Source organism: Hypanus sabinus, chromosome 10 (assembly GCF_030144855.1).
Source record: "Hypanus sabinus isolate sHypSab1 chromosome 10, sHypSab1.hap1, whole genome shotgun sequence".
Taxonomy (NCBI): domain Eukaryota; kingdom Metazoa; phylum Chordata; class Chondrichthyes; order Myliobatiformes; family Dasyatidae; genus Hypanus; species Hypanus sabinus.
In genome coordinates, this window is record NC_082715.1 from 93,186,537 (window position 1) to 93,198,556 (window position 12,020).

Below are 12,020 nucleotides of genomic sequence, written 5' to 3' on the forward strand. Positions count from 1 at the left end.
TAGGCCTCTTATCTAAGAAAAAATGCATTGACATTGGTGACATTTCAAAGATGGTCATGAAAATGATTCCTGGAATGAAAGACTTATCATATGAGGAAGGTTTGATTACTGTGGGCCTGAACTCACTGAATTTAGACGAATGAGGTGGCGGGGAGGGGAGGGGGAATCTCATTGGAACCTATCAAATATTGAAAGGTCTAGATGAAGTGGATGTGAAGAGGGTGCTTCTTATAGTGGGCAAGTCTAGAACCAATGGGAACAACCTCATCTATTTTATTTCAAGCACTGAACCCCCCCCCCCCACTTTAGTACTGCATATTGACGTGTTGCCTATGCATGTGCAGTTGTCTACATACCAGTTTTGTTCTATCTCTCTCTCTCCCACCACAATGTGAATACTCCAGTTAAAGCCATACCCTGCACGCGTGTTTTTATTTAATTGTTGTGTAGTTGTGCACAGACACAACAAATTAGCAATGAGTTTGAACTTGAATGTCAAAAAATATGAACTGCACCAATAGCAATGGGATGAAACAGCAAGAAGTCAAAGGACACACTGTTAACCGTGAAATATCCACTGAATTTGTAGTGAAATGAACAGGGTGATGGCTTCAGTTGGGAAAGTTGATGAATTTGATAGCAATAATGAAAGCTGGGAGTCATATATCGAGAAGATTGAACTGTATTTTAACATGAGCAACATGGAGGAGCAAAAGAAAGCCCTCGCAGATCTTAGCTTAATGGGTTCAAGGACGTACAGTCACTTACAGAACCCATCAAGCAAGACACTCAATGACATTGTAAAAATTTTATAAAATCACTTGAGCCTCAAATCGCTGGTAATAACTGAGGTTGTTGGAGTGCTCTCATTCACCTGGGGTGATAAAATGCCACCAAAAATAACTCTTCAGAAAAGCTTAGACTCTGTGGTTTTGCTGAGGATAGTGGTGGTTGTCCACCATGTCCAACACCGACAGGAAATTTGTGTAGGAGAATTTTTAATGTGAAAAGCTGTTGCCCTGGTCCATTTTCTTGACCTCAGAAGTTCAAATCCAGTGATACTAATAAGCATCACAAACTGGAGTCTTCCCTGGTTGCAGTGGATGAACGTGCTGAGGAAATAATTGCCAAGTTACCAAGCTGGGACTGAACGTTGGCATGGATGCCAGGAGATAAGAAGTGTGTGTGTGTGTGTGTGTGTGTGTGTGTGTGTGTGTGTGTGTGTGTGTGTGTGTGTGTGTGTGTGTGTGTGTGTGTGTGTGTGTGTGTGTGTGTGTGTGTGTGTGTGTGTGTGTGTGCGCGCGCGCGCGTGCAAAGGAATGATTGATGTCATCACATCAGGTTCTATCCTTATAAAACTGCCACCATGTCAACCAATTCCAAAACAAGCATGTCAGTTATTAGCTCTCTCTGGAGTTCTCTGTAATTTTGCCTTCCTTTGACAAAAGTTTTCAGTATGAAGAAAGGTAATGTCAGTAATAATTAACCATTTGACTGCATTCTGCGTGGCAGCTTAAAAGAAGAATTTGTATTCACTGCTTTTTGTTCTCTTTATCCCACAGGGGAAAAACTGAACAGAATTTTTTCAGGTATTTTTTATTCTGACAGTGCGATATATTAGTGTCATTCATGATAGCTCAGTGGAAGAACGTCTCTTCTTTGAGTAGCTTGTTTCAAAAAATAAATTTAAAGTGTAAAAATATAATCATATACAAAAAACAAGCAGCGAAAACTACCCCAGTACAGCAGCAATGGATCCAATACCAACGTAAAACATAAAATGTCTATTTCTTCTGTTGTGGTATTGGCTTTGTAACATTATATAGTATAAAGATAAATGAATTGCTTCGGTATAAAGCATAAGGCCTAGTAACATAAGTTAGCATAAATATAAAGCCTGCAGTATAAATTGATGGAAGTAAAACTATGTGGATCAGTTGAACCAGCGACGTGTCATGGTTGAACTGCGCCTAACTGCAAACTGCATCCTGGTTTACATAGAATAGCTGGTGCAACTAGACCAGCTGCTTTTGTATAAATACAGCTGACTGTGAGCTGTTGAGACATCTTCAGAACCAGCCTTCTTCTGAACTACAGCCGCAGCAGCTGATTCAGACCTTTAACTTTTAAAGGTACTTCTCCGGCTCCTGATCTGTCTCAAAAGACGGTAAGAAATGTTTGATGCTTTATAGAGTATAAGCTAAGGACTTGATTGATGCTTGCTTGGAAAAATATAACAATTGGCAACTAGATCTTATAATGTTAAATTGACAAACTGTTAAATAAAATCTGTTAAACAGAATTTACTTGTATTGCGTGATATCTAAGCATAGTGCGAAGGTGAAACGTGAGTTCCTAATAGTAAAGGACCCCCAGTACTCCGCGTAGAGAATACTGGTCTGGACAGACAGTAAGGACTCCTGTATTAGCGCTCGGACGCCGACTAGTCCATCAACCCCCTCCTAGGTCACCGTAAGTCTGTAGACACCTATGGTAAGTGTGGATTAGGGTCAAAGTCCACAACCTTCTCAGGGAAAAGCTGTCACTGTCACACTTCACTCCATAAATAGCTGGAAAAATAGTGATAATAATGATCACAAAAATGTATCTTTAAATTTAATCTTCTGAACATATATAAAATCCAAACTCCTCTTCTCTATTACAGATTGAGAACCGATTTTATATTTACTGATAAGATAATTTATCAACTTTACAATCAAGTTCCATGTTCCAGTTCAAGTTTATTGCCATAGGCATACATATTCAGGGTATAAATGGTATGAATGTTAGCTTTCTACAGCAGCAATACAGTATGTAACAAATGTAAGTTAACATAACTTAACATAAGTTGTACCTAACTGACATGACAAAATAAATATGACAACATTAGTGAAGTTGAGAGAGTGGAAAAAAATGTACTCTGATGTAGATTTTGGGTTGTTTATTACAGGTCAAGATCTAAATGGCAGTGGGGAAGAAGCTGCTGTTGAACCTTGAGATATGGGTCATTGGGCTTCTGATGGCAGCACTAAGAAAAGAGCATGGCCAAGCCAGTGGAGATCATTGATGATGGATGTTGTCTTCCGAGGCATCACCTCTCGTGGATGTACTTGATAGTGGGTAGAGCTGTACCATGATGGAAATAGCTGAGCCTGCTACGCTCTAACACAAGAGATTGTGCAGTTGCTCAAAATGTTGAACAACAGACACAAAATGTTAGAGGAACTTAGCAAGTCAAGCTGCAAATATGGACAGAAATAAATAGTCAATATTTTGGGCTGAGACCCTTCATTAGGAGTGATATATTGCCAACTAATTTCTAATATCTTGGGTTCCTATGCACTGGAATTCCCATACCAGGCCATGATGTAACCAGTCAGAATTCTTTCCACTGGACATCAGAAAAAGTTTGTTAGCTTCTTCAATGACATGCCAAATCTCTATAGGTTTCTGAGAAAGTAGAGGTGGTAACATGATTGTATCTACATACTGGATCTGGGACAGATCCTCTGAGATGTTGACAACCAAGAACTTGAAGTTGCTCTCCCTTTTCACTGTGCACCCTTCAATGAATTAGGGTTGAATTGGTGGACATTGAGAGAATAGCTTGCAGGAGAGTAACTGCAGAATGAGATTTCCCTAAGATCTGTCATAGAATTAATAGAGCAAATAGCTTCCTCTTATGTGTTAAGACAATGTGAGAAAACCCAGAGCTCATGCTCCTCCAGTTGCTGGTACTTCCCCTAGTGTGACTGTCCAGGATATGGGAATATCCAGAAATTGCTACACAACAGTGTGTGTATTCGATGAATCTAAAGCAGTTAACTCAACTAACAGAAAAAAAATCACTACTACAATAAGATTCCTTAATGTTTTATTTAACTTTGTAGAGCATGTTTTAGTTCCTTGTTTTGCACAGATATTTGTTTGGACTCACTGGAGCTCTGTTTCCAAACTCCTTTTAAACTTAGCAGGACTATGTTAGTATCTCCTACAGGAATAGCAATTTAAAGGAAGGTCTCACACTTCCAAACAAATCATATTTCTCATCCTGAAAGTGAAATTTATATCCACAATGAGACATAAATCAACCCCTAATTCTGAGGAATAATATTGTTTGATTATTTTCCCTCCTTCTCTTTTCCATGAGTTCTATGGCCATCTTATTACTAAAAGTGAATGGTTCATTTTAATCTGTCAAGTAAGGAAGTGCTAATTTTACAGCGGGTGGTCCTGGGCAGCAAAAAACAAGCAAAATACAGTACTGGGCAAAAGACTTAGGCACATATATATGGCTAGGGTACCTAAGACTTTTACACAGAACTACACTTGTCAACATGGAGCAGAGAGTAAGCTTATAAATCTGGCAGGAGCAAATGATGTTGGGGATGCCAGGGGTGGAACATCGCAGGAGGGGTGTGGGACATATGGCACAGAAGGAGTGGTGGAGTAGGTGCAGACTTATCCATTCTTGAGACACCAGGGAAGCTCAATTAATTCCAAATAATTGGTTTATTGATCATCACAGAATGTCTCACTAAAGCTTCTGCTTCCTTTCCTCTCCCTTCTCCTTTTCCCTAGCATGATATCCCTCTCCCTGCTCCACTCTCAGAACACAATAGGCACCCATATCAGAATTTGGTTTATCGTCACTGACGTATGCCATGAAATTAGTTTTTTTGCAGCAGCAGCACTGTATAATACATAAATTACTACAGTACTGTGCAAAAGTCTTAGGTATCCTAACTATATATGTATGCCTAAGACTTTTGCACAATACTATATTTCCAGTGCCACAATGACATAAATGATTCTTGGCATTTCTGGTAGTCACTGCACGTCAGCATTGATTCCTACAAGCTAAGTGAAGCAAGTTCCTGTTTGGGATGATAGAGTTATCTCATGAGAAAGGTTTACACTAAGTATGCACATGGCCTGTAGGGTTTCAGAGGGGCAAAAGTGTTCTTACTAAAAATTTAGACTCTGATGAGATTGACGGGGGGGGGGGGGTCGATGCTGAATAGATGTTTTCCCTCCTGGTGCATGGATTCAGAATAATGGGTTGCCTAGTTAAGAACAAGATGAAGGAGAATTTCTATCTTTGGATTGTAGTGAGACATTGGAATCTGTTAACTATGGAAATCAAGTCTTCAAGGAAAGAATCTAGGCTAAGTCAGGCAGATCTTTGAACAATAGGGGAATGCAAGAATATGAGAAACAAGCAGTAAAGTGAAGTTGAGGTTAAAGGTGAAATCAATAGGTTCCAAGAGCATTACTCCCATTCCTGTTATTTTGTGATTTTTGATGGGACGGCTATGGCCCCTACTAATAGGTCTCTACCTTGTTTCTTTGACATCTGCCAATTTGCACAGTTCAAGTTTCCATAAAGATTGGTAAGATGATGATGAAATACTCTCTTCCTGTGATCTTAATTTATATTAGAGATAGATATCACTCAAAGCATGTGGAGAAATCCTTCGATTGTTTTTTAAAGTAACACAGTAGAATGTGTTGACAACCATCTTGGAGAGAAGCCTCAGTCTAATACATAACCTGGAAAAATGGCAGACAGAGCTGTATAGTGCAGAAACAGGCCCCTCTTATTCATGCTGACCAAGTTGTCAATCTGAGCTAGACCCATTTGGCTGCATCTGGCCTATTTTCATCTAAAGTAGGATTCCCTCAATGTTGTGCCAGTGTGTCTCTATCTGTTGTGCCTTAACCTCTAGAGCAGCTTCTTTTGAACATAGTGAGAATACTTCCAACTGAAGCACAGATTATATTGGATTGAGCTATAAGTAGTAGAGTACTTAATAATGGGAAATTCCATACTGATCTGCAAGTGACTCTATTGAGCTGCAAGTAATATTATGTTGAACTATTGATAATACTGCATTGAGTCATTGATGGTGCTATATTGAACTGTGATACTGTATTGAATTTTGGCAAATATACCTTAGCTCAGTATTAAGACACAGAGAATACTGTATTAAGCCAGAGCCATTGCTGACCTGAACTGATTACTCACAAAGTGTCCAGGTGGAGCATGAGAAATCCATCTGTTATTTTTTTTTCCAGACTTAAACTGCTTCTTTGGAGCTGTGCACTGAAATCACTGATGCAGCAGAACTAGAAACCAGTCCGCACTGTCAGTCACTCTGGAAATGAAGACAACTCGTTTGGGGATTTTCCAGGGACATTGCTTAGCTATCCTTATGCTCGGCCACTTTCTTCACTTTCTTCCCATTAATAAAGAGCAAATTAAAAAAAAATCAAAAGATTCTGTTATCTCAGGATGGTCAGAAAAACCTGGTTCCTCGTCCTGTCAACCAAATTCCTCAACAGTAAACAAGTTGTGTTCTCCCACTGGGGCAATGGATTCCAAAGCTAATTCATTAAGATGCATTATCTAATTATCTTCATTCCTCTGCAGTCAATTAGATCAAATTAAAGTCAATTTTAGTTTTCTTACTTTGATTCTTTTAGTGTTTCTTTTACTGCCCTAACTAAATTGGATTTTAAAAAAAAGTCTGCTGGCAATAGCAAAGGAGAATTGCTGTCGACAGCAGTTTTATGAAATAAGATAAATGCTTCCCCATTATATACTGGAATGCCTGAAAAAAGTCACATGAACCTGTTTACTAGATTCACTTCTTGAGAAGGTAATTGCAGCTGATGTTACGTTGTTTTCTTCAGCTGCAGAGGGTGAGTTGTAAAGCAAATGCGCAAAACATTTCTGGCAACTTTCAAAGGCTTTTTGTTCACAGGTACCAATCAATGATATGAATTTTTCATCACACAATCAGTGATCCCTGATTATTTGAAGGGAAAAGTCTGTGAATAAATTACTGCAAATTATGAAAAATATCCAGACATTTTCTTAATAGAGAAGTTAATGTTATTTTCTTCTGGAAACCAAGAGTCAGAAGAAATGAATTAGTTGTTTATGGATGTTGAATAGGGCATTGGCTCATTCACAGCCAATGAAAGTCATGTTAGCAGTCTGATATTTACCAGTGCCAGACACACACCCAAGGGCATCAGTGTTTGTGAAAAGTCTATTTCCACCCATACTGATATAATTGGAGCTTTGAGTTGCAAACTATGATTGTTAAAGCACACTCATAAGACCGCTAGAACCATTGCCTCATAGTTCCAGTGAACTGGGTTCATTTCTGATCTCTGGTGCTATCAGTGTGGGGACTGCACATTCTTCTTGTGACTGTGGGTTTTCCATAGGTCTCATTCCATAGGTCGTGTGGGAATAACATCTGTATGAGTGAAATACATCAGTCTACAAGTCACATTGAGCTTGTACGCGGAAAAGAAAACAGGAGGGCCAGCATTGTGTGCCCATGAGACAGCTGCAACATGACTGTAGATCCATCCACAATTTGCACACCACATCCCCTGCAATAGTGTTGACTGAAAGCAAATTAATAAAGGTATTGGATGATACTTCAGCAGTGTTCAAGGATGGCATTGGAAAACTCAAACGTATCAATGGTAAAATAATGCTTTATGAAAATGCCACAACTAAGTTTTACAAATTCTATCCAGTTCTTTTCACCATCTGTGATAAAGCAGCCAGTGAGTTCAACTGAATGAAGGCTGAAGGAACTTTTTCCAAGTTTGAGTAGGGGCCATACGCAATACCAGTGGTCCCAATAACCAGAAGAATGCTTTTGTCAGGGTCTGTGGTGGTTTTTTAGGTCACCAAAAACCCAGTACTAAAAGTAGATCAATGCCCTCTGCAGGATAGGAGATATTTTTACAAACCTTTCTGGAAGAAAACACAACAGCAAAGTGGATGTAGCTGAGGCCTAACTACAGATGGAGATGGAAGAGGAATACAAAGTATTTCTCAAAATAAACACTCACAAAAAGCTTTATTGCTATAATTGGCTTATTTTTGAAATAGTATCTGTATTTGCACTCTGGCAGAAAGCTATTGACAAGGTGCTTAAAGCTGCCCAGGCACTCTGTGTTACCTGGATGACATCATTGTTAATGGTGCAAATTAAGAAAGACAATAAGACTGTAAGAAAGGTACTGGATGGTGCCACAACAATATTCAAAGATGGCATTGGAAAAACTAAACATCTCCAAAATCTCAAGAGAAGTGTAAAAAGATTAGAAGATTATAGACTCAGAGCAGAACACAATAAGTGTGGATTCTTTAAACCAAGCATCACTAACTGTGGTCTGACCATTGCTGCACAAGCTTTACATATGTTTGCTGAGAAAATTCAAGCAATGGTAGAGCCCTAAGACCAAAGGATGTATTACAGTCGCAGTCCTTTTAGGATTATAACATTCCTGCCAAACCTGGCTATTATGCTTCCCACCTTAAACTCATTACTACAGATTGTGAAAAAATGCCAATGGACAAAGCATTTTCAAAAGGCAAAGGAAATGGTGTCAAAGGAGGTGGCTTTCCAAAAGGCAAAGGAAATGGTGTCATCAGACACTGTACTCACACATTATGATCCACATTATCTAATGAAGCTTGCCTGTGTTACCTTGCCTTATGATATAGCTGCTGTCATGCCACATCTTAGAAGTGATAGAAGGAATACAGTGAAGTATTACTGTTATGGCATGCACTCATCCACACCAGCTTCTGAGATTTAGATCATCCAACATCGGGAGGACTGCGACCAAAGCTGCCACTATGCCCACGGATTCTGGTTTTGTGCTGAAGGTGGGGTTTACCTGGGATTATAACCTGAGGCAGGTGAAGGATTTTGTGGACTCAGGGATAGCAGTTAATTAACTGAATAGGGGAATCAACCGTTGATTCAATATACCTCTACGAGAGTTGAGTCGGCCCTTGCCTGCAACTGTCTAGTATGGCTGAATTATAGGTACCAGGCAAATCCAGCAACAGACTGTGTTATTGCTAATAAGAATAGGGGATTATGTTGAAGACATTACTTTCCACATTATCGACTCCCCAATTATACCTCTGATCCTCAGGTACCATTGGCTGACTCAGCATGACCTGTCCATGGACCAGAGGGAGGGGAGAATCACTGCTTGGTCCAGCCATTGTTAGAGTGTTTGTTTTAAGCTTGGTGTCCCAAATCCCAGACTCTCCCGAGACCAGCAGCTAGCAAGGGTACAGAATTCAGTTCAGAGTAATCAGGAGACTCCAGGAGACCCAGTCCTACCTTCAAGGGAAGACAAGCTGGCTACAGCTAATAAACCCATGCAAATCCTGACCCAGTCCAGTCAGGTTTGCACTGGAATGACATCTCTAGCTCAGCAAGGAGGTGCCCAAGCAGTATAGAACACTAGCAGCTAAGCCAAAGGGCTCCAGTTGCCAGGTAGGTCCCGTTTAATGGGAGTGCTCAAAGATAGAGATCCTTGGAACCTCTCCCCAGGAGCACAAGGACCATTTGTCACACATCACTGCCGATTTCTGATGAGACAGACGAGAAACTGGACTGTGATTTCTCTTCTGATTCCACTAAAGACTCATATGGACCAATGGGGGAAACTCTGAGATCTGCCAAAGCATCTCCACTACTGACAGAGTCTCAAAAGTCATCCTCGGAGGAAGATTTGGAGGGTGATTGCAGCACCAAAGCAGATAGATATCCCTTCCATCTACAAGGATTTGGAAGGGGTATTCAGTAAGGGAAAGGCCTCAACTCTTCCACTGCACTGACCCTACAACAGTGCAATAGACATACTGCCAGCTATGTATCCTCCACGGGGCTGATTATGCATACACTCAGGTCAGAGAGAAATGTTATGGAGGACTATATTAAAGAGGCTCTTGCCCTGGGATTCATTCAGCTCTCCACCTCTCCAGTTGACACTGGCTATTTTTCCAGAAGGATGGGAATTTGTGGCCTTGCATTGATTATAGAGGGCAGAATCACATAATGGTCAAGAATTGTTACCCTTTTCCACACATGAACACTGCCTTTGAGATTCTCCAAGGGGCAAGTGTATTCTTGAAGCTGGACTTGCGGAGTGCATACAACCTGGTTTGCATAAGGGAGGGTGATGAGCGGAAGATGATGTTCAACCCACTAACAGGGCATTCTGAGTAACTGGTCATCCCCAGTTTTCCAGGTCTTTATAAACAACGTGCTCTGGGATGTTTTCCATAAATATGCCTTCGTCTACTTGGATGACATTTTAATTCTCTCGAAATCCATCAGGAAGCATGTCAGAGATATCCTAAAGTGGCTTCTTGATCATGGATTTTACATCAATCTGGAAATTACATCTGAATTTCATGTAACCATCATTTCATTTTTGGGTTGCATCATCGCAAATGGCAATCTCAAGACAGACCCTAGTAAGACACAGGCAGTCAGAGATTGGCCACAACCATCCAGAGTGAAGCAAGTCCAACAATTCTTGAGATTTTCCAACTTTATCAAAAGTACGTCAGAAACTTCAGCTCAGTGGTGGCTCCACTGATGGCACTAACCAAGAGATCCATGAGCCCTTTTGTTTGGACTAACGAGGCAGGGGCTGCTTTCACAGATCTCAAACGATGGTTCGCAACAGCTCCAGCCAGTGTGCAGGTACAGGAAGACTCAGAGGTTTCAGCGGCAGTGGAGGGCAGGCAGAGCACTCCCAAATGCTGTGAGTTCCTCCTCCTTTTGTGGGGTTTAACTTATTTTTAAAGCATAAAAGAGAGACAGGATCTAGAGGCCATCATCAGAGTGGGAGCTAGAGTCAGAGTGCAATCTTAGAGACTTTGACTCAAAAGGCTTTGCCAAGAAGAGGTTCAAGCAAAAGAAACAGTTAAGAAGGATAGGTTTTGTCCTTTTAGTATTGCTGATTCGGTTTTGTTTGCCTATTGTACAGTGCCAAGAGGATGGCTGATGTTGCAGTGGAATGCTCCTCCTGTAGGATGTGGGAATTCATGGAACCTGATGCTCTCCCTAATGACTACATCTGCCGAAAGTGCAGCCAAGTCCAGCTCCTGAAAGACCATATTAAGGAGCTTGAGCTTGAGTTGAATGAACTAAGGATCATTCGGGAGGCAGAGCAATTGCTAGATAAGACTTTTGAGAAGGTGGACACAAGCAGTATGCCTAATGTTGTAGTGTGAGAAAGAAGAGAAATGGGTGTATTTACTGTTACAAGAGAGAAAGTGCTCAAAAAGCTGAAAGACCTAAAGGTACATAAGTCACCCGAACCAGAAGAACTGTACCCCAGGGTTCTGAAAGAGGTAGTGTTAGAGATTGTGGTGGCATTAGAAATGATTTTTCAAAAATCTTTCAACTCAGTCATAGTGTCAGAGAACTGGAAAATTACAAATGTTACTCCACTCTTTATGAAAGGAGGAAGGCAACAGAAAGAAAATTGTAGAGTAGTTAGCCTGATCTCAGTGGTTGGGAAGACGCTGGAGTCAATTGTTGAGAATGAGGTGATGGAGAACTTGGTGACACAGGACAAGATAGTACAATAGGACACTCAAAGCTGTTGCGTAGGTTGACAATGTTGTTACAAAGGCAAATTTCATGTCTCATGCCGGTGATAATAAACCTGATTTGGATTCTATGGGGTATTGGTCTTCATCAACTCTGGGACTGAGTTCAAGAGCCATGAGCTACTAAGCACTTGGAGTACAGTGTTCAGGTCTAGTCAACTCACTACAGGAAGGATGTAGATACTGTAGTGAGAGTGCAGAGATTTACAATGATGTTGCCTGGATTGGAGAGCATACCTTATGAGAATAGGTTATGAGAGGTAACCTGATAGAGGGCTGAAATGGCTAACACGAGGGGGCATAGTTTTAAGGTGCTTGGATGTAGGTACAGAGGGGAAGTATGATGTAAGTTTTTCACACAGAGAGTGGTGGGTGCATGGAATACACTGCCAGTGACAGTGGTAGAGGCAGAACATTGAGTTCAGAAAAATAGAGGGCTATGCGGTAGGGAAATTCTAGGCAGTTTCTTGAGTAGGTTACATAGTCAGCACAACACTGTTGGCTGAAGGTTCTGTAATATGCTGTAGATTTCTATGTTCTGTCTTTAAAAAAAATTAAG